At 43.9% G+C, this 22,192-nt stretch overlaps 1 long non-coding RNA gene across 2 annotated transcripts in view; it reads left to right on the top strand.

Annotated features, from left to right (window-relative positions):
- Nucleotides 1-22,192, top strand: part of LOC139037197 (uncharacterized) — a 35,769-nt gene that overhangs the window by 5,299 nt on the left and 8,278 nt on the right. The window contains exons 2-4 of one of the 2 annotated variants that reach the window (XR_011490055.1): nt 19,260-19,376; nt 19,515-19,599; nt 20,366-20,453. This is a non-coding gene — a long non-coding RNA (uncharacterized lncRNA). Of the gene's footprint in view, nt 1-19,259; nt 19,600-20,365; nt 20,454-22,192 lie in introns of both variants that reach the window. The other variant, XR_011490054.1, reaches the window with a different exon arrangement.

Genomic DNA, 22,192 nt, shown 5'->3' with positions numbered 1-22,192 from the left:
CTCTGACATAAATCACAGCAATATCATTTTTGATCCACCTCCTAAACTAATGATGATAAAGATAAAAATAAATAAATAGGACCTAATTAAACTTTAAAGTTTCTGGACAGCAAAGGAAATCATAAACAAAACAAAGACAACCCATAGAATGGGAGAAAATATTTGCAAACAAAGTGACTAACAAGCGATTAATCTTGAAAATATACAAACAGCTCATGCAGCTCTATGTCAATGAAACAAACAATACAATAAAAAACTGGGCAGATCTAAGTAGACATTCCTCTAAAGAAGACAGATGGCCAAAAACACATGAAAAGATGCTGAGTATTACTTATTATCAGGTAAATGCAAATCAAAACTATAATGAAGTATCACCTCACACAGGTTGGAATGACCATCTTCAAAAAGTCTATAAATATTAAATGTCGGAGAGGGTGTGGAGAAAAGGGAACCTTCCTACAGTGTTGGTGGGGAGTAAAATTGTGCAGCTACTGTGGAGAACAGTATGGAGGTTCCTTTAAAAACTAAGAATAGAACTACCATATGATCCAGCAAGAGAAGGAAATGGCAACCAACTCCAGGATTCTTGCCTGGAGAATCCCATGGATAGAGGAGCCTGACAGCTACAGTTCATGCGGTCACAAATAGTCAGACACAACTGAGCGACTAATACACACACACACACACACACACACACACACACACACACATGATCCAGCAATCCCACTCTTGAGCATACATCCAGAGAAAATAATAATTCAAAAAGGTACATGCACCCCAGTATTCATTGCAGTAGTATTTACAATAGCCAGGACATGGAAGCAACCTAGATGTCCATCTACAAAGGAGTGGATAAAGAAGATATGGTACATATATCCAATGGAAAAAATACTCAGCCATAAAAAAGAATGAAATGATGCCATTTACAGTGACATGGATGGACCTAGAGATTATCATATTAAGTGAAGTAAGACAGAGAAAAACAAATATCATGATATCACTTTATATGTGGAATCTAAAAAAAATGGTACAAGTGAACTTATTTATGAAACAGAAATAGAGTCACAAATGTAGAAAACAAGCTTCTGACTTCCAAGGGGGACAGTGAGGAGAGGGAGAAATCGGGAAAGTGTGATTGACAGGCACTCACGCTATTGTATGTTAATATAAAGTAGATAACTAATAAAGACCTACTGTATAGCACAGGCCATGATCTTTCATGGCATAAAATGGAAAATAATCTTCAAAGGAGTGCATATATACATATGCATAACTGAGTCACTTTGCCATACAGCAGAAATACTGTAAAGCAACTATCTGTTGCTCAGCTGCTTAGTCATGTCTGACCCTTTGTGACCCCGTGGACTGTAGCACCCAGTCTCCTCTGTCCTCCGCTATCTCCCAGAGTTTTTAAAGCAGCTATACTCCATGAACAATGTTTTAAAAAAGAGTAGCTCACATGGTTGTAATAAGGGTTAAGGGCTTCCCTGGTGACTCAGTGGTAAAGAAGCTACCTGCCAATGGAGGAATCCCCTGGGTTCGATCCCTGGGTCAGGAAGATGCCCTGGAGAAGGAAATAGCAACCCACTCCAGTATTCTTGCCTGGGAAATCCCATGGACAGAGGAGCTGGCAGGCCATAGGTCATTGGTCATTGCAAAAGAGCCAGACACAATTTAGCGACTAAATAGCAACAATAAGGATTAAATGAGATACCATATATTTGATAAACCATCCTATTTCCCTCAAATTGTCTCATTTTTCCTCTCCCCTCTTGACCTCTGACCTCCCCACTCTCCTCTTCCCCTTTCCCATGGAGATCGAAGGCAAGGCTGGATCAGACAGAGGACAGGAAAGATGAGGTTCCTTTCTTCCATCCCAACCTCATAAGTGGCGGCCTTTAAAGATGCCTCTCTATGTGATTGGCTGTTAAACTGTTATCAGCCAACCATCTCCCAGCACTGGCCTCTCTGATGAACGTCTCCTGAATTATTTACTTTTAGGAACTCCTCAGTGGGTATGTATCACCACTTGGAATCCTCCAGTGAATAAATTCAATACTGTAAGTTGATTCAATGTGGGGCCATGCCTAAACTCAACAACATTAAAAATGTAGCAGCCTGCCCTTAGGGTTCCTTGGACAGGTTACATGGAGGAACTTGGAGTGTTCATCTCAGCACTTTGTTTGAGCTTAGAGACCTGGCTTCTCATTTTCAGGAGGGTCCTGAGTTTTCTAGAGTCCTGAAGGAAACACTTCCCTGGCCCGGAGCTAGGGCAGGGTGCCCTTACCCCTGTGGGCCCTCTCCTCTGCCAGGCGCCTCCCTAGACAGTTCCGTCTGGTTTCACCACTGATGCATTTGCTTATTCTGCAACCATTTACTGCAATGCCGGCCATGGGGGGTTGGGGGTGATAAAGGTCCCGACCCCTTCCCTCTAGCGGGGATGACTCTGGAGGGGCTGCTGCTTTCTCTTCTCTGACCGCATCACAGCCCGCCTTCTCCTGTGCCTGGACCTGTGTCTGCACCTTCCCTCACAGCTGTGATCCCTGAGCACCCCTGAGCTAACTTCCTTCCCACTCATCTCATTTCGGAGCCTGCTCACTGGGTGCTGTACTGTGGAGCTGCGTGGGAAGCACATAGAAAGTGCACTGGGAACGCCTGTGTTTAAACCCTGCCTCTGTCACAGAGTGGCCGTGTGACCTTAGGCACATTATTTAACCTCCCAAAATTTGATTTTTCATTTGAGAGAAAAATATTATTGTGAGAATTAATTGAGTTTATATAGAGTGTGTAATAACCTGGATCACTGAAGCCACTCAACAAACGTTAGTCTTTCTTTCAATAGTATTCCTCAAATATAACATCTCAAAGCCCACTAGAACTATATTTCTAGTTTATAAATTTTTACTAGAATTTATGTTTTTATATTTTTGAAAATGATACTGCATCTTTGAGAGGGGTGACTCTTTTGTTATCGAAGTTTTAGAACACTGTCCTAGGTAAAGCATCATGGTAAAGAAATCAGAGGGACTGTGGATCCCACTCCTGGGCATAGACCCTGTGTGTGTTAGTTGCTCAGTCATGCCTGACTCTATGTGACCCCATGGACTGCAGCCCACCAGGCTCCTCCGTCCATGCAATTCTCCAGGCAAAAATACTGGAGTGAATTGCCATTCCCTTCTCCAATATCTTGAGAAAACCATAATTCAAAAGGACTCATGTATCGTAATGTTCATAACAGCACTGTTGACAATAGCCAGGACATGGAGGCAACCTAAAGGTCCATGGAGAGATGAATGGATAAAGATGTGGTGCATGTATACAATGGAATATTACTCAGGCATAAAAAGGAACACAATTGAGTTGGGTCATTTGTGGAGAAATGTATGAATGTAGAGTCTGTCATTTAGAGTGAAGTAAGTCAAAAAGAGAAAAGCAAATATTGTATATTAATGCATAAATGTAGAATCTAGAAAAATTGGACAGATGAACCTATTTTCAGGTCAGGAATTCTCCAGGCCAGAATACTGGAGTGGGTAGCCTTTCCCTTCTCTAGAGGATCTTCCCAACCCAGGGATCAAACCCAGGTCTTCCACATTGAAGGCACATTCTTTACCAGCTGAGCCACAAGGGAAGCTCAGGAATATTGGAGTGAGTAGCCTATCCCTTCTCCAGTGAATCTTCCCCACCCAGGAATCAAACTGGGGTCTCCTGCACTGCAGGCAGATTCTTTACCAACAGACCTATCAGGGAACCCCTGGCCATTCAGGTATGACCTAAATCAAATCCCTTACAGTTATACAATTGAAGTGACAAATAGATTCAAGGGATTAGATCTGCTAGACAGAGTGCCTGAAGAACTATGGATGGAGGTTTGTGACATTGTACAGGAGGCAGTGATCAAAACCATCCCCAAGAAAAAGAAATGCAAAAAGTCAAAATAGCTGTCTGAGGAGGCCTTACAAATAGCTGAGAAAAGAAGAGAAGCTAAAGACAAAGGAGAAAAGGAAAGATATACCCATCAGAATGCAGAGTTCCAAAGAATAGCAAGGAGAGATAAAGCCTTCCTCAGTGATCAATGCAAAGACATAAAGGAACAGAATAGATGGAAAACCCTAGAGATATCTTCAAGAAAATTAGTGATACCAAGGGAACATTTCATGCAAAGATGAGGACAATAAAGGACAGAAACCGTATGGACCTAATAGAAGCAAAAGATATTAGGAACAGGTGGCAAGAATACACAGAAGAACTATACAAAAAAAGATCTTCATGACCCAGATAACCACAATGGTGTGATCACTCACCTAGAGCCAGACATCCTGGAATGCGAAGTCAAGTGGGCCTTAGGAAGCATCACTACGAACAAAGCTAGTGGAGGTGATGGAATTCCAGGTGAGCTATTTCAACTCCTAAAAGATGATGCTGTGAAAGTGCTGCACTCAATATGCCAGCAAATTTGGAAAACTCAGCAGTGGCCAGAGGACTGGAAAAGGTCAGTTTTCATTCCAATCCCAAAGAAAGGCAATGCCAAAGAATGTTCAAACTACCACACAATTGCATTCATCTCACATGCTAGCAAAGAAATACTCAAAATTCTCCAAGCCAGGCTTCAACAGTACATGAACTGAGAACTTCCAGATGTTGAAGCTGAATTTAGAAAAGGCAGAGGAACCAGAGATCAAATTGCCAACATCTGTTGTATCATAGAAAAAGTAAGAGAGTTCCAGAAAAACACCTACTTCTGCTTCATTGACTATACTAAATCCTTTGACAGTGTGGATCACAACAAACTGTCAAAATTTCTTCAAGAGATGGGAATATCAGACCACCTGACCTGCCTCCTGAGAAATCTGTGTGTAGGTCAAGAAGCAATGGTTAGAACAGGACATGGAACAACAGACTTGTTCCAAATTGGGAAAGGAGTACATCAAGGCTGTATATTGCACCCTGCTTATTTAACTTATATGCAGAGTACATCATGTGAAATGCTGGGCTGGATGAAACACAAACTGAAATCAAGATTGCCAGGAGAAATATCAATAACCTCAGATATACAGATGACACCACCCTTATGGCAGAAGATGAAAAGAAACTAAACAGCCTCTTGATGAAGGTGAAAGAGGAGAGTAAAGAAGCTGACTTAAAACTCAACATTCAGAAAATGAAGATCAGGTCATCTGGTCCCATCCCTTCATGGAAAATAGATGGGGAACAATGAAAATAATGAAAGACTTTATTTTCTTGGGCTTCAAAATCACTGCAGATGGTGACTGCAGTCATGAAATTAAAAGATGCTTGCTCCTTGGAAGAAAAGTTATGGCAAAACATAGACAACATATTAAAACATAGAGACATTACTTTGCCAACAAAGATCTGTATAGTCAAAGCTATGGTTTTTCCAGTAGTCCATTTTCCCAATGGATGTGAGAGTTGGACCATAAAAAAGTTGAATGCCAAAGCATTGATGCTTTTGAGCTGTGGTATTGGAGAAGACTCTTGAGAGTCCCTTGGAATGCCAGGAGATCAAGCCAATCAATTCTAAAGGAAATCAATCCTGAATATTTATTAGAAGGATTGATGCTGAAGCTGAAGCTCCAACACTTTGGCCACTTGATGGGAAAAGCTGACTCATTAGAAAAGATCCTGATGTAGGGAAAGATGGAAGGCAGAAGGAAAAGGGGGTGACAGAGGATGAGATGGCTGGATGGCATCACTGACTCAATGGGCATGAGTTTGAGCAAGCTCCGGGAAATGGTAAAGGACAGGGAAGTCTGGCGTGCTGCAGTCCATGGGGTCACAAAGAGTCAGACATGACTGAGTCACTGATTAACAATAACAAAGGGCAGATAATATCTTTCTTAAATTCCTACAACAGTGTTGACCACCCCCGTTGCTCTTCTGAAATGATCTTGCCATCAAAAGATGAAGTCTACTTCTCATCCCCTGGCCTCCAGGCTGGCCTCAGTGACTTGCTGGACCATGAGAATATGAAAAGAACCAATTTCTAGGACTTCCAAGGCTAGAGCATATGGCAGTAAGTCATTACATCTGGGTCTCCTATAATGTGCCCTGTAAGAACCCAGCCAGCATACTGTGAGGAGCCCAGGCCTTCGGAGAGATCATGACATAGGCATCTACTCACCATGTCCCAGCCAACAGCAGCATCCCTGCCAGCCAAGTTAATGAGTTATCTTGGGCATTCAGCCTCACTGGACCTTCAAATGCATGTGGTCCCACTCAACATCTGACTGTGACCCCCTCACCCCCAAATAGAATGGCCCCACTGAGCCCAGTCAACCCATAAACCATGATGGATAATGATAAACTGTTGTTTAAATTATGGGGCAGTTTATTATATGGCAACAAAGCCCTGTCTCCTAGGGCTGTTGTGAAAAGTAAATGAGGTAATGCATGCAAATTGATTAGCACAGTGATTGTTAAAGGATTCCTACACTTACAGAAAAGGTAAGCTGATTGACATGGAGAGCTAAAACACAGGTACAAATGAACTCAATCCTAGGCAGGCATCATCTGAGTCAATATTTAGTGGGCACCTGCCACATCCCAGGCCCTCTCTATAAGCAGAGAATCTCGGAGTAGGAAGGAATCTTCTAGCTCCACCTCCCACTGAGTGGGACATTCCTTCTTGAATGTTTGCGTAACCCAACATTCATTAACCCCTGGTCCTGGCCAGGAAGGGCGGTGGATGGTAACACTGGGAAGTCAGGCAGAGATATGGAATACTCAGTGCAGGGCCAGAAGCAAACACGTGGGCAGTTCGCGCACGGGGTACCACCTGTAGAGATGCGGGATGCATTCCCCGCGTTGGTGTGCTGGCTCTGGCTGCTGTATTCTCTCTGTGTCAGTCTGTACTTTGAACAGCAGTTCTCAGACTCTTTACCTTCTTGCCTCATACCCTAAGGTCGACTATTTACACACCCACTTACCCACCTCTGCGCACGCTGACACTCAAGGAAGGAAGGGCTTGCCTGGCACTTAACACCAGTGTGGGCTCTTTGAGGGCAGTGCCTGGGTCTTGTTCGTTGCTGGGGCCCCAGCTCCTAGAGGAAGAGGAGGGAGGAAGGGGAGGAGAAGGAAAGGGAGAAAATAAAACAAAGTCAAAACTAGCCAAAATGTATCCTGTTACGTGTGGGTTCAGAAACATGCCAAAAATTCCTTTAATTCAAGCTCATTTCAAGCAAGAACATCAGGGAGAATCACCAGTATAAGCTGCTTTCCCAGGCTTCACAAGTGCGTCTACGTTTTTAACAGCCTGGGATTTTAACAGTGGGGTGAAACCGGTTTTTGAAAACTCTGAAAAAGTTCACTTTGAGTTCATTCCAACAAGGTAGTTAATAGCTGCTGCAATGTATGAGCTGTCACTGTTTCCCACACATAGCCCTGTTTTACGGCTTCTTAAAATTATCTTTAGACAATGCTTTACCAGCCAGGAACTTTACACAAATACGCGGGTTAGAATTTGTTTTAAATTATAAAAAAAAAAAAAAACACACACACAAGTTCTGTGTCACAGCTGAGGATGTTGTTGTCTCTTGAGAAACGGGAAGAGAACACTGTATACCAACCAGGGCAGAGCACACAGCCGCCTGATTGGGCTTTCTCTTCCCAGCCTAACTCACCTGCTGAGAGCCCCGCCCACACCTCACAGGTCTGGGGAACCCATAACCCTGGGCATGAATACACCAGCAGACCAATGAAGCAGTTTGTTTCACTGCTTTATAGTTTCCGTTCATCCTAAGTCAGACTCCTTCTCCTGCTCATTATCTCCCTCCTTAGTTGAAAATGTTATTACTTGTTTGCTTGTATTGTGTCTCTGCATGACTGCAATTCTATTTTACATAAAACATACCACAGGCCCCTTTTACTTAGCAGCTTATTCTATTTTTGTTGCTACAATGTATTCATATCCTGGTGGGAGTTATGGGGGTGTTAGAATCTGTATCCTCAGCTCTGTTGATAATGCAGTCTCCTCCACAAAAAATCACCAAAACTTTCCTATGGAGGAAAACACAGGAAATCAGAAGAGAATGAAAGTTTGGGGTGAGGGGAGGGCAGAACTTCTCATTAGGAAGAAGGATAGGAATGTTTCCTCCTTCAGAGAGCAGTGAGGACCTCCTGGTTGGAGAGCTGGGAATCGCCTTGTAGTGTGAGGTCAGTGAGATGCCCTCTAAGAGGCTGGGGTGACCCACAGAAGCCCAGGATAAACCCCAAAAGCTGATCGACCTCTAGGATCTGGGAGTGCACTGCAGGAATCGGTGGATGGATTTTGGGGCCTGGGTGTGAACACTTGCAGATGAAGGATGCACCCAGGCCCTGGGAAGAGATCCCAGAAGTTGGCAGTGAATTCCTGATGCCAAGGTTGGATCCAGGGAGCTGCAGCAGTGACGGAGAAGTCCGGTGGTGCCAGGGAGCATGGGTGCAGCAGTGGCCAAGGGGGAAACCTGTTTATCAGCAGAAGCAGGGCCCCTTCACACCACGAGGTCCAACGGTGGCTCCTCCCTCTTAAAGGGGGAGTAGAAGGAAAATAGTTCCAGAGTGTCCAAAACTTTGCCTAGTCCGCCTCTCTCTGCTCAACACCTTGAAGGTGATGGTCTTCTGAGACCTTATCAGTGGGTACTTTTGGTACCCTTCTGGGGGTTCTGTCCTCTGTTCCTTAGCAAAATGAAGCAATGACCGAGTATGGTGCCCTTGACAAGCTCTAGAAAGTCAATCTGGAAGAGGAGACTGCAACACCATTAAACTTCTCTGTGTGGTTATTTTATAGCCCAAAGTGCTGATTTTCATTAACTTCTTCATCACCTTGACCTTGTTCAGCACTAGCTGAGCTGCAGATCTCTTGGCTAATCTCTGTACCAACTTGGTTTGCTTTTTTCCTGCTGTATTAGGTAACTCACCTTTTTGTTATAAACGGTCCAATCGACTTTGCATTCATATGAGCCCAAGTTACTGTTCACCAAATGTGGAACTTGTTTAATGTCAATGCTCTTTATAGCCAACTTCCAGATACATTCTCTGTGCTGCTCTAAGGAGGAGGACAGCTCCAAATTCCAGTTTTGAGTCTAGCTCCTCACTGATGCCAGAAGTGCAAGTTGAGGACCTTTGTGATTATTTTCTCTAATAAATGTGCATTTGTTTAATTAAGAAAAGTGAAAGAGAGAAAAACCCTAACCATAAGAGATTCTAGATGTCCTATTGAAAAATCAGTGTTTCCTCTATACTGAAGTATCTCAAAAGCTGAGGGTGCCCCTAGTTGGAGCTCCAGCCTGTAGAAGAACTAGATTTCCAAGAAGTTGCTGCTGGTTCCAGAGATCCCTGATTGCTGGCTGAGGCAGATGTAGCAGCTGGGTGTCTACACCCCTATGACCATGCCTTCTGCCACAAGAGTTACATATCCTCAACACACATCACCTTTATGGAAGAAAGTGAAGAAGAACTAAAGAGCCTCTTGATGAAAGTGAAAGAGGAGAGTGAAACAGTTGGCTTAAAACTCAACATTCAGAAAACTAAGATCAATGCATCTGCCCATCACTTCATGGCAAATAGATGGGGAAACAATGGAAACAGTGACAGGGTTTATTTGGGGGGCTCCAAAATCACTGCAGATGGTGACTGCAGCCATGAAATTAAAAGGTACTTGCTCCGTGGAAGAAAAGCTATGACCAACATGGACAGCATATTAAAAAGAAGAGACATTACCTTGCCAACAAAAGTCTTTCTAGTCAAAGCTATGGTTTTTCCAGTGGTCTTGTATGGATGTGAGAGTTGGACTATGAAGAAAGCTGAGCGCCGAAGAACTGATGCTTTTGAACTGTGGTGTTGAAGACTCTTGAGAGTCCCCTGGACTGCACAGAGATCCAGCCGTCCATCCTAAAGGAAATCAGTCCTGAATTTTCATTGGAAGGACTGATGCTGAAGCTGAAACTACAATACTATGGCCACCTGATGTGAAGAACTGACTCATTTGAAAAGACCCTGATACTGGGAAAGATTGAAGGCAGAAGGAGAAGGGGACGACAGAGGATGAGATGGTTGGATGGCATCACTGACTCAAAAGACATGAGTTTGGGTAAACCCTGGGAGTTGGTGATGGACAGGGAGGCCTGGCATGCTGCAGTCCATGGGGTCACAAAGAGTCAGACACAACTGAGTGACTGAACTGAACTGAACACTCCCCTTACCACCAACTTCTTCCACTACCTTCTTACTTGTTGCTATTGTTGTTTAGTTGCTAAGTTATGTCCAACTCTTTGCAACTCCGTGGATTGTAGCCTGTCAGGCTCCTCCTGTCCATGGGATTTTCCAGGCAAGAATATTGGGATGGGTTGCCATTTCTTTCTCCAAGGGGTCTTCCTGACCTTCTTGCTTACAAGCTTGCAAAATGCTTTAGTTCAAATGGGTTGGATATGTCAGCTCCATTATATGCCCTCCTCCAGGCTAGATTTCAAATCTTTTGGGAAGAGGTGCCAGGCCACTGCTACAAAGCTTCCCGTCCCTATTCCTGTTCTCCCTGGTCTTACTCTTCTCAATGAATTTGGCCACAGGTCCCCCTCTTTCCCCCTGAGCATCCAATCAAAGGAACATTCCAGTGGCTTCTTCATCTCCATCATTTTTTCCTCTGCATTCTTTCATTCTGATTGGCTCCTTCCCCAACGTGGCAGATTCCTCATCTTCTCTGCTTCCCATTTTTAATACAAATAATCCAGTTTCAAGTTCCTCATCTGTCTGGGCTTATCTGAGACTCTGGCATTTTAGAATTCAGCTTAAAACTCTGTGCTTTCTTCATCTTGCTTCTTCAGTTTCTATGATTCTCATTGTATGTCAGTTAATACAAGTCTATTTGGGCCCCAGGAAACCTGTACCCAGGAGGTGGACCCATTTGGAGTGAAGGAGGTCCAACTGGAATCAGAAAAGCTGGCCTTCTGTTTCCTCTTGGAGTCAGAATCAAAGCTCCATAGTTAAGGCCTGTTCCACAGGAGAGGGGTCTGGGTCAGAGGCCATCCTGCTCTCACTCTGGTGGGAAGCAGATTAGGATTTTGTTTGCTTTTTTTCCCCATGGATCTCATGCTCAGTTGCTCAGTTGTATTCAACTCCTTGTGACCCTATGGGCTGTAGCCCACCAGGCTCCTCTCTCTGTGGGATTTTCCCAGCAAGAATACTGGAGCGGGTTGCCATTTCCTCCTCCAGGGGATCTTCCTGACCCAGGGACTGAACCCATGTCTCCTGTGTCTCCGGCACTGCAGACGTATTCTTTACCACTGAGCTACCAGCGTGCTATGTGCTGTGCTAAGTGGCTTCAGTTGTGCCCCACTCTTTGCAACCCTATGGACTGTAGCCCGCCAGGCTCCTCTGTCCCTGGGGTTCTCCAGGCAAGAATACCGGAGTGGGTTGCCATGCCCTCCTCCAAGTGATCTTCCTGACCCAGGGATTGAACTCATGTCTCTTGGGTCTCCTGCATTAGCAGGTGGGTTCTTTACCCCTAGTGCCGCTTGGGAAGCCCTATTGTATTTATATTTACTCTCCTTTGGAAGTGACTCATGAGAGAGTCCTTGGCTCTTCCAATGTGGAAAGGACTTGCTGGAGGCTCTTTCTAGTATCTCACCACTTTTGGTTTGGTGCAGAAAGTGATGGACATGAAAAGTCAGAACTGGGGGAATCATGGTAGGTCCTCTTGACTTGCAAGGAAGTGTCTGAGGAGTCACGAACCTTCCTGGATTGAGATATGTGTGGATAGTATGCTAGGTCCTTCTGGAGAGAGAGATGGATCTGGGATGTCATCATTAGCTCTCCTAGGAAGAGAGGCATCTGGGGGATGTTGATACGTTCTCCTAGTTCACACTGCTTCTGAGGAGTCAAGAGCCCTCTCAGACAGAGATGTGCCTGGAGGGCCCTGGTGGACCCCCTTTGAGGGAGATGGGCCTGAGATACATTTTCTAAGGCCTCCTAAAATGGGAAGGAACTGGGAAACTGGCACCCCTGCTAGAGAGATGGGTCCATGGAGTCATGGCGAGAAGGCCTGTGAAAAGTCAGACCTTCATTCTTGCTTGGGCTTCTCTGTAGGCTCAGACGGTAAAGAATCGGCCTGGTAAGGAGACCTGGGTTCATTCCCTGGGTCGCTAAGATCCCCTGGTGAAAGGAATGGCAACCCACTCCAGTATTCTTGTCCGGAGAATCCCTTGGACGGAGGAGCCTGGTGAGCTCCAGTCCATGAGGTCGCAAAGAGTCAAACATGACGAAGTAACTAACACTTTCCACTTTCATTCTTGCTTACTTTTGTTATTGGTCTAAAAGGCCTCCACCTATTCCCCCATCTGTCTCATTCTCCCCAAGCAAGTCTCCATCGTCTTCCTCTTCCTCCCTTCCCAGTGTAATGATGAAGGTACTTCACATCATGATCAGCTTACAGAATGGTCCACAACTTTCATCTTCTTCCCACTGTGCCTGCCAGGCTCCAGCTGTTTGTTTCAACACTTACAACTGAACCCAGCAATCTCCTAGATTCAAGTGACATTTCCAATGCATGACGGCTGGGAGCAGATGGGCCCTGGACAGGGTGGTGCTATGTCAGGCTCCTGTGCTTAAGCAGGCAGGGAAGAGAAACCACACTGGAGAGTGTTAAGTCCCCAGGCAAGGTGGTGCCTGTAGAGAGCCCAAGGGAAATGCAGCAGGTGGGGTCCACCCTGAACCCCAGGGCTTCAGGAAACTCCTCCTGCAGTCCCTAGGAGGATCGCCTCCATTTTGTTAAGCAATGTATATAATGGGATCAAGTGTAGCCTTGATCCAAATGAATCTCTTTACAAAACAGAAACAGGCTCACAGACATAGAGAATAGATTTGTGGTTGCCAAGGAAGCAGGACTTGGGGGAACAGATGGACTGGGAGTTTGGAATGAGCAGATGTAAGCTATTACATGTAGAATGGATAAACAAGGTCTTACTATGTAGCAAAGAGTGAGTTAGTCCCTCAGTCGTGTCTGACTCTTAGTGATTCCATGGACTGTAGCCCACCAGGCTCCTCTGTCCTGGAATTCTCCAGGTAATAATACTGGAGTGGGTGGCCATTCCCATCTCCAGGGGATCTTTCTGACCAAGAGATCAAACCTGGGTCTCTTGTACTGCAAGCAGATTCTTTACTTTCTGAGCCACCAGGAAAGCCCCCCCATATAGCACAGGGAACAATATATCCTATGATAAGCTATAATGGAGAAGAATATGAGGAAAGAATGAGTGTACTGTATACATGTGCATATATATATATATATATATATACATACACACACATATATATCTAAGTTCATCAGTTTGTTGTACAGCAGAAATTAGCACAACATTGTAAATGAACTAAACTTCAATTTAAAAAGAAGTTTAGCAGTGATTACAGTACTCACTTAACATCTAGCTAAGCCTGACTAGATATTTGTCATTATCCAGTTGATTGAGGTACTCATTCAAGAAAAAGAATATTTGTGTGATGAGGGATAGGAATAAAATAATTTTCAAGGATAAAATCTGCTTACATCTTTCAGCAATTAAATATAAATAGGCTGTGAGGCTTTCTTCACTGATCAGTTTGCATTTTCATTAAAACACTAGCTCCCTCCTGGGGATAGACATGGTTTCTCATTATTGAAAGTTGATTTCTTCTTTGCTCTTTTCACTGACTCAGTCTAAACCAACCCCCTAAAGTTGTTTTTAATTCTGTCTTGTAAAGGAAACAATAGTGTGTCCTTATATAATGTTAGCATTTGTAGAAACTTCTGCAGAATACTGAATTTCCCAAAATAAGTGATTCTGAAATTCAGTCCTTAGGTAAATGCGCTGGAGAGAGATGTGTGTTGATGGTCAGATCACCTTCTTTATCTCCTTTGTTCAATCCAACATCTGGAAGTTGGAGCCCTGCATGGGGTAGCGTGAAACACCTCTCCCAGGAAGAACACGGCTCAAGGTCTGTGGCGTGTGACCACTTGCAACGGTATCAGGAATCCAGAGCTTTGCTTCACACTAGGCATCCACTGCCTATCGTGGAGTTAGGAAGGAGGACACCATTGCTCACAACTCCTCTGGCATAACAGAGGCTGTTTTGGAAACACTTTCTATGCACCCAGCAATGAGTTGAGCACTTTTCATCCATTTTCTCACTCTTACAAGGCAATACTAACTGGTAGTAAATGAATAAATGTCCAGGGTCACAATGTTCTGGTAACACATAAGTAAACAGGTTGCAGCCAAGGGCACTTGATGAACTGGTCAATCAACCTGACCGTGAGTTGTTTGAGGATAAGTTCCTCATCTGACTCAATTGTTTTTTTTAAAGAAAGTAATTCTTTTTTTTTTTTTTTTTTGCCTGTGTGGTGTCTTAACTGCGGTATGGGGCCTCTCTAGTGGGGCTGAGTTGCCCCTCAGCATGAGAGATCTCAGTTTCCCTGACCAGGGATGGAACCCACAATCCCTGCATTGGAAGGCGGATTCTGAACCACTGGAGCACCAAGGAAGTCCCTCATCTGACTCAGTTTAATCCCTGCAGCCCGTGATGCTAGAAGACGCAGAGGACAGTTTCCAGGCAGGTTAAACATGCCTCCAGGCTGAAGGGAACCAAAGGGGCTTAGGAGGCAACACAGGCTGCAGGTTGAGCCAAAGTTCTTAGTCCTTCTCAAAGGGAGATTGGATTTTTCTCCACAGTTTCTCTGAATTTTCCATCTGAACCATTTTGCTGCAAATTGGCAAGGCTATGAGCACAGTCCTGGGCACATGTCTGCAACCAAGATGAGCTGGGCAGTCTCTAATACAGTCTAAACTGGAACTAATACATTCAGAGTTCCCACAATACTTGGGATCAGAGACACTCAACCTTGGTTTCCCTGCAGAGGACTCTTCATGATCTTTGGAAACCAAACAGTTCAAATGTAGGGGCTGGAATTGCTCAGAGAAAAAGGCAGGAATTAAGCACCTGTCCACAATGGTGGGGGTTTCACACCAGGAGATTGAAATGGGTAGAACCCTGTTCTACAAGCTCACCTCTAGTCAGAGTGGTTGAAGACATTTATAAATCAGCCCCTTCTTAAAGATAAGTTGTTTGTTAATGATTTTGCATTAAAAAGTCATTTCCCTTTTCCAAACAGGAGCTTATGTTATTTTGAGATCCTTTGCCCATTAAAAAAAAATATGACAGTAAAATTACGTATCAATAAAAGATATCATTTGGGAAAATTGCATTCCTAATCTTCCTTTCCATGAGCTCATTCCTTAAAAAAGATAAACTGTGACTTTATGTAACAGAAAATTGCAACAAAGTTCTTCTTAGGCATTTCTGTAATATGTATATACTAAGGGTGTTTGCTGTTTGCCTGCCATGTTATATTTGTCACCCTCCCCCTGCCACCCCCATCCAGCTTGTACTGTAAAGTGTGCAAATATACAGTGTATCTTTGGTCTACCATCTGAGCCTGCTAAGCAGCCTAGAGGACATAAAGTATTCAGCAAATGAATATTAATCAGAAAATCTAAAGGCAGATCATCCTACATTTTGTGACCCATCTGAAAACCCTGAGCTTATTTCATTAGGCTTATTTTCAGATGCTAAGGGACAATATTTGTGTTGAAAATCTGGTCAAAAACACCAGTCTCATCTGCAGATAGCAGAGAAAATTCTGGAACAAAGGTTCCTGGCAGAGCCCTGCCTCCTTGGGGATTGAGAGAGAACACCTGCAGAGAATACCTGAAACATTTATAAAAACACTGAGTGGAGCAAGACCTCCTTAGAGGAGAAAGCGGAGGTGGTTATAACTATAGGCCCTAAAGCTGGATTGTGGCACGTCAAGACCCAAGTTCATTCCTGGCTGTGTGACCTTGGACACGGTGTCAACCTCCCCAATCCTCGATGCCTTCCTTTGTAAAATTCCTTTGGAAAAAATAGATGTGCACTTCAGCAGAATGTCTAGAGCAAAAGTGTTCAATGAATTTTAGCTGCTATTGTTATATTATGATTATGGTACCACCCATGTCACATACACAGCAAATTCAGCTTCTGGAGAGTGTGCAGTGATGTCCTTCCTCAGGTTTATTCAGTTCCTACCAACTGAGTCTACCCCTCTGTTTCTCCATTCTGGGAAACACTGAGACAATCACGGTAATAACAACCCCTTCATGTTTATAAGACATGGTCACATATGCTTCCCTATGCGACCCCCCACAACAACTCTGAAAATAAACAATAATGACCTTGTAGCCCCATTTTACAGGTGAGGTAAAAAGAGGTTCAATGACTTTCCCAAACTAATAATAGGTACACTGGGACTTGAAGCAATACCTTTCTCTCTGTGTCTCTGGGCTGAGCAGAAAGTGTCTTGGTAAAAAGACCATCCCCCTCATTTGAGTGCTGGACTGCCATGTTCCCTGGTGTATGCCACTGGCCAAGATTTCCTGCCGTCAGTGGGAGCACCAGGATGGGGATGATTTCTCCTCCACTTCCTGCGATTCCTACTTGGCTGCCTTCATTCTGAAGCCTAAGCATCTGGTATCAGTCTCTCAGCCTGCCTGAGATTGTACTGATGATGGGTATTACTAGAAGCACCTTCGCTGGGGCAAATCACACTGTTTCTACACACAGAACTCTCCCACCTGACATCTTTGTCTGCTCTAAGTATCATCAGCATTCTTACCCAAGGCAACTCTGAAAGGAAAGGAAGTCCCAAGAAGACATCAGCCTGGCTGGAGGAGATGGATAAACATCAGGGGTGAAGTGTTTCTGTTCTCTGAAAAGTCAAGGCGGCTCCAGCTTTAAGCAGCCAGACCAGACCCCTGGGCACTGAGGCAATGGATTTGAGCAGCTTGCATCCTTTTGCATGGGAAATAGCTTCTGTGGGACCATTCCTTTCTGCTCTAGTCCACAACGTAGAGAAAGGCTCTCCTAAAGAACCTGGCCCAGGGCAACTGTAATGACCTAAAATCATAGAGCCAACCCTGGATGTACATCTGAATTCTGTATGAAGGTTTTATAAATACTGATGCCTAGACCAATTCAATCAATCAAAATCTTACACCCGAGATCCAGGCATCAGTATTTTTATAGCTGAATTGATATACATTGTACTGTGTACATTATATAATTGATACACAATAAACAGGAGATAGTGAAGGGCAGGGAAGCCTGTGTACTGAAGCCCATGGGGTTGCAAAGAGTCAGACACAACTTAGGGACTGAACAACAACAGTCATATTTTAAAAAAACTTTGTCAGCATAAATGTACATCCTGATTCATCACCATAACCAGGATAATGAACACAGACATCACCTCCTAAAGTTTCCTCATGCCCTTGGTAATCCTTCTCTCCCTTCCCCATCCTATCCCCAGGCAAACATCAATCTGCTGTAAATTTGTTTCCATTTTCTAGGATTTTATAAAACTTGAATCACATACTGTTTTCTTTGGTCTGACTTCATTCACTGAGAACTGTTTTGAGATTTACCCGTGTGGTTGTGTGCCAATTGCCTTTCACTGCTGAGTGGGATTCCATTCCACTGCATGGATATACTGAAATGTCTTTATTCATCTGTCACTGACATTTCAGTTGTTTTCAGTTTGGGACCATTACAAACAAAGCTGCTCTGAACATGCTTGCACAAGTCTTTGTACAGATGCATGTTTTCTTTTCTCTTGGATAAACACCTAGGAGAGGAATGACTGAATCATACAGCAGTATATATTTAACATTTTAAGATGCTGCCAAACAGTTTTTGCAAGTGCTTGCACATTTCTACGTTTGCATCAACAGAAAATAGGAGCTGCAATTGTTCCACATCCGCATGCTTCTGGCAGGGGTCTGTGTGCAGTACCTTTCACTATGATTTTAATTTGAATTTCCATAATGATTGATGATGTTGAGCATCTTTTCATGTGCTTTCTTCTTTTTTTGACATATGCATATCTTTTTTGGTCAAGCTTCTGTTCATATCTTTGGGGACTGGACTTAAGCATCTGTTGAAAATAAATAAAATCTCTTGGTAATTCCAGTGCTTAGTCAGGATTAAGCACTACCATCTTACTGGAAAATTGAGGGCAAACCTCTCATGTTAATCATGTGGAAACTGAAATCTAGGGAGACATTGGATTATTTGTAAAGCAAGGGAAATGGAAAGACAGCAAAATCACCCTTAGCACAATTATGGCCATTCGGGAGCAAGTTCTTCATTGCAGAACTACGGGCATCATTACCATAAGGTAGACAAGGTGTCTATTTGTGTTAACACTTGCTGGTTCTTGTTCCAACCTGACCGCTCATCATTTCTCTTAGTCATCTGAGTATTTGTTCTATAATAAACATTCGAAGGAATTGACAATTGACTTCTTTTAACCAAATTTGTAGCAGTTTTATAACCAGTGAAAGGGAAGGGAAAATAGTCTTAGGGCCTACACATATAGTGTTAACTATACAGCTCTAGAGGACTCCATTCACACAGACATGATGTACAGGGCACAATCTGTACAACCTCGTATGGTGACCCTGAAAAACCTTAAACTCTAAGATCTAGGTTCCAAGTCTCACCTTCTAACTGTGTCATCTTAGTTAAGTCAGTTGAATCTCTGAATATTGCTTTAAAATCTGTACAATTTAGATAATTAGTATTCACAGGAATAGACAGAAATGAAATGAGCTTATGTTAGGGATTAGCAAACCCAGGTGGCTAAAAGAGATAAAGCAAGTAACTTAAATGAGCCAAGTGGTTCAGAGGGATGATCAAGAAAAGATGGGGCCCATGACAACTGTCTACTCAGTTCTAGATGATTATGGCCTTAGAAAAATGCTGGCCCAGAGTTACCAGAGCTTCTATTTTTCTAAGAGAAGTCAGATACCAAAACAGGTGGTGTTCATATGTCCACTGATAAATGTGAAAGGGCTTTATAAATCACAATGCACCTCATATATTGAAAGGGCATCACTATGTTTTAAAATATTGAAAGGGCATCATTATGTTTTAAAATATTGAAAGGGCATCACTATGTTTTAAATCCATGAGGGTCTATTGTAGGTATTTATCTTGCACCACCTCATTCATCTTTCTTATGACACCACCACCATCACACGGCTCCATGACCCAGACTGGGTCAATCATCTCATCATATCTTCCTGGCCACAGGGATTGACCCAAGATAGACTGTACTCAACTGGGCAAAAAAAATAGAAAAAAATTAACTCCCTGGGGATTGTCCTAGCGAGAGCTAAAAATCTTCCCTTCCTCTCTAGACCTGAGGCCAGAAGAATGAATATCCAGAGCTGCCTGGGACTGCGCTGTATGAGGAAAGACTCTCTACTCGAGGGGACAACACAGAACAACAGGGTGTAATAGTGTTCTGCCATCATGTGAGTCACAGACATCCAAAGACCCTCTCTAAGCTTCTGTTACAGGATCCAGTAAATGTGGGACTGGGCTAGCTTCAACGGGGTTTCTGTTGCATGCAACCAAAGAAATCCTGACAAATGCATTTTGCCATCTTGCAGTACAATGGCAGCAGACGTGTTTTCGCTGATTTTCAGGGCGCCCTCATGGTATCTGATTCCTGGAGAGAGGTCACACAACGAAGAAGTAAGTCTTGAAAGAGGAGATAGAAAGGTGACCATGGTGTTTCAGGGGAAGCTAACCAGGGCTGTGTAGAATTCTCTCTATTGGTTTGGACCCTACACCCCGAGGTATTTTCTCATATTTAAAAGCACATATGCAGGCTCTGATGAGCTTCTGGAAGTGATAGACTTCTAGAAAGGGATTTATACTAGGACACATGTGAGATTGAGGGGAACAGCATTATGATTACTTTATTAACTGAAAAATAGAACTGATTTGTAGACTGGAACACTTCCATCAGCATCTTAATACAGTATGTTCTTAAGCTACATGGGAAACCAAAACATATTGAAAGCCACTTTGTTAAAATTTGGGTTTTCCTGGTGGCTTAAACAGTAAAAAAAATCTGCCTACAATGTAGGAGACCTGGGTTCAATCCCTGGGGCGAGAAGATCCCCTGCAGAAGGGATGGGCTACCCACTCCAGTATTCTTACCTGGAGAATTCCATGGACAGAGGAACCTGGCAGGCTACAGTCTATGGAGTTGCAAAGAGTGAGACAAGATTGAGTGACTAACACTTTCTTACTTGTTAAAATTTGCTAAGATAAAGCATTGTCGAAGGAGGTTGAAATCTAAGTTCAGTGTACATTCACCTTAGAAGCAAAGCAACATCGGAAGCTCTGTCACAATCAGAAGTTTCTTTGATTGGAGTGGGATAGAAAAAGAAGTGTTAGGTAGGTTGAAGTTTAACAGCATCGAGCCAAAAATAATGAAGTGCTCATTTTACAGGGCAGGTGATGGAGCCTTTGGATTTGGAAATATTCAGAGTTCAAGTTGCAAGGCCTTCCTTTCTCCTGGTGAGGAGTCTCTGGGCGAGGTCAGTGTCTGTATCAGTGATTTTTCTTTTCCTGGTATATGATGACTGAAAACCTTTTCGTGCTGGAAAATACTTTTTCTATATATGTTGTAAGGCCCTCAATTGGATTCTGAAGTTGTGGTGTGTGTGGTCAGCTTGAGTGAGTGCATGTTAGTTGCTCAGTATTGTCCAGCTTCTTGCAACCCCATGGGCTGTAGCCCCACCAGGCTCCTCTGTCCATAGGATTCTCCAGGTAGGAATACTGGAGTGGGCTGGCATCCCCTTCTCCAGGGGGTCTTCCCAACCCAGGGATTGAACCCAGGTCTCCTGCATTGGCAGTCAAATTCCTTACCGGGGGAGCCACCAGGGAATCCCATGTGGCCAGCTAAGGAGAGCAGATTTTATTGTTCCCAACCATGCTTTTCATGGTGGCATTGCACAGGCAGCTGGAAATCAGGCACGGTGGGCATGCTTATACTGGAGAAATTGGCAAAAATTCCACATCAAGGTGGTCTCCACCCCCTGTGAGCTGGTTGTTTGACATTAACTAGCACACTGCAGGTGATGAGCCTTGTTGCTTCTCTCAGGTATATATTTCTACTTTGATCTACTATGGGCTGATCGTCTATTTGACAAGTAGAGAGCAATTTGTTGTATTATTTCCCAGATCTCAGAGGGTTACCACACTTTGTCCCCAGACCTGGAAACACAGGGCTTGCCTGGGCCAAGCTCCAGCCCCATGGGAGACTGGTCTAAACAACCTCCTGATCCTCCAGCAGAGTTCCTGCCAGAACAGGAATTCTTTTTTACCTGGCAGAACAAGTCCTGTGTGTGGGACTCCATCTAGCTGGTAGGAAGGATTTCATAGGATCATCTATTCTAGGTTGCTAATAGTAACACAATGGGCTAAATCTCCTTGGGCTGTTTGTGTTTTCAAGAAAACAGACAGCTGAAGGGAAGAGTGTCAAGGGGAGAGACTTCTGGCAATACTGCAGGCTGCTGGGGGGAGGGAGGTGTTATTTGGGAACAATGAGTGTTATATTTCTTTTTTTTATTAATTAATTTATTTTAATTGGAGGCTAATTTCTCAAGTGCTCTCAGGTTGGTTGCCACCTAATGGTTACCCTGCTCGTCAATTTTGCAAGTCTGGGAAGAACTGATGACAAGAATAACAATTGTGATGGTGATAACACTGACAGTGTTAATGATGTTCTGCCATCGTTCCCATAATGTCCCAGGAGATTTCCCTGACTTTGGGGGAAACCTCAAAGAGTAGAGAGAAATGGCTAGAGCTTAATCTCTGTGAGGCGCTGATGTGAAAGTGCTTCTTGAAGAGCAATTTGACAAGATCCTAAAGACGGTCATGTGATAGCATCCAGAAAAGGCGCAGTGACTCAGAGGAAGCGAACTCGGGTCTCCTGGGGACCACAAGCATCCTCTCCTTTGAGCAGCCTGCTGATTGCTCACTCCTGGAACTTTCACCTCCCTGGAAGTTTCCTTCTGGATGTCGAGAACAGGATACACCTGGATATGCCTCGTCCACAAATAGATTGGGGAATCCGAGACAGGAGACAACCTCCGGAATCATAAACCCAGGAGTGGCCGTCTGGTGTTGTCCGGGACAGTGACTCTGGGGCAGACCCAGACTGGCCTCCCGTTGGCAGGCTGCCAGGGGAGGTCTGGGAGCTTCTATCATTCCTCAGAGGCTCCCCTGGGACTTTTCACTCTATGACACCCGTTTCTTGTTTAGCTCTTACTGT

This window comes from Odocoileus virginianus, chromosome 10 (assembly GCF_023699985.2).
Source record: "Odocoileus virginianus isolate 20LAN1187 ecotype Illinois chromosome 10, Ovbor_1.2, whole genome shotgun sequence".
Classification (NCBI taxonomy): domain Eukaryota; kingdom Metazoa; phylum Chordata; class Mammalia; order Artiodactyla; family Cervidae; genus Odocoileus; species Odocoileus virginianus.
This window is presented reverse-complemented; position numbering and strand designations above follow the sequence as displayed.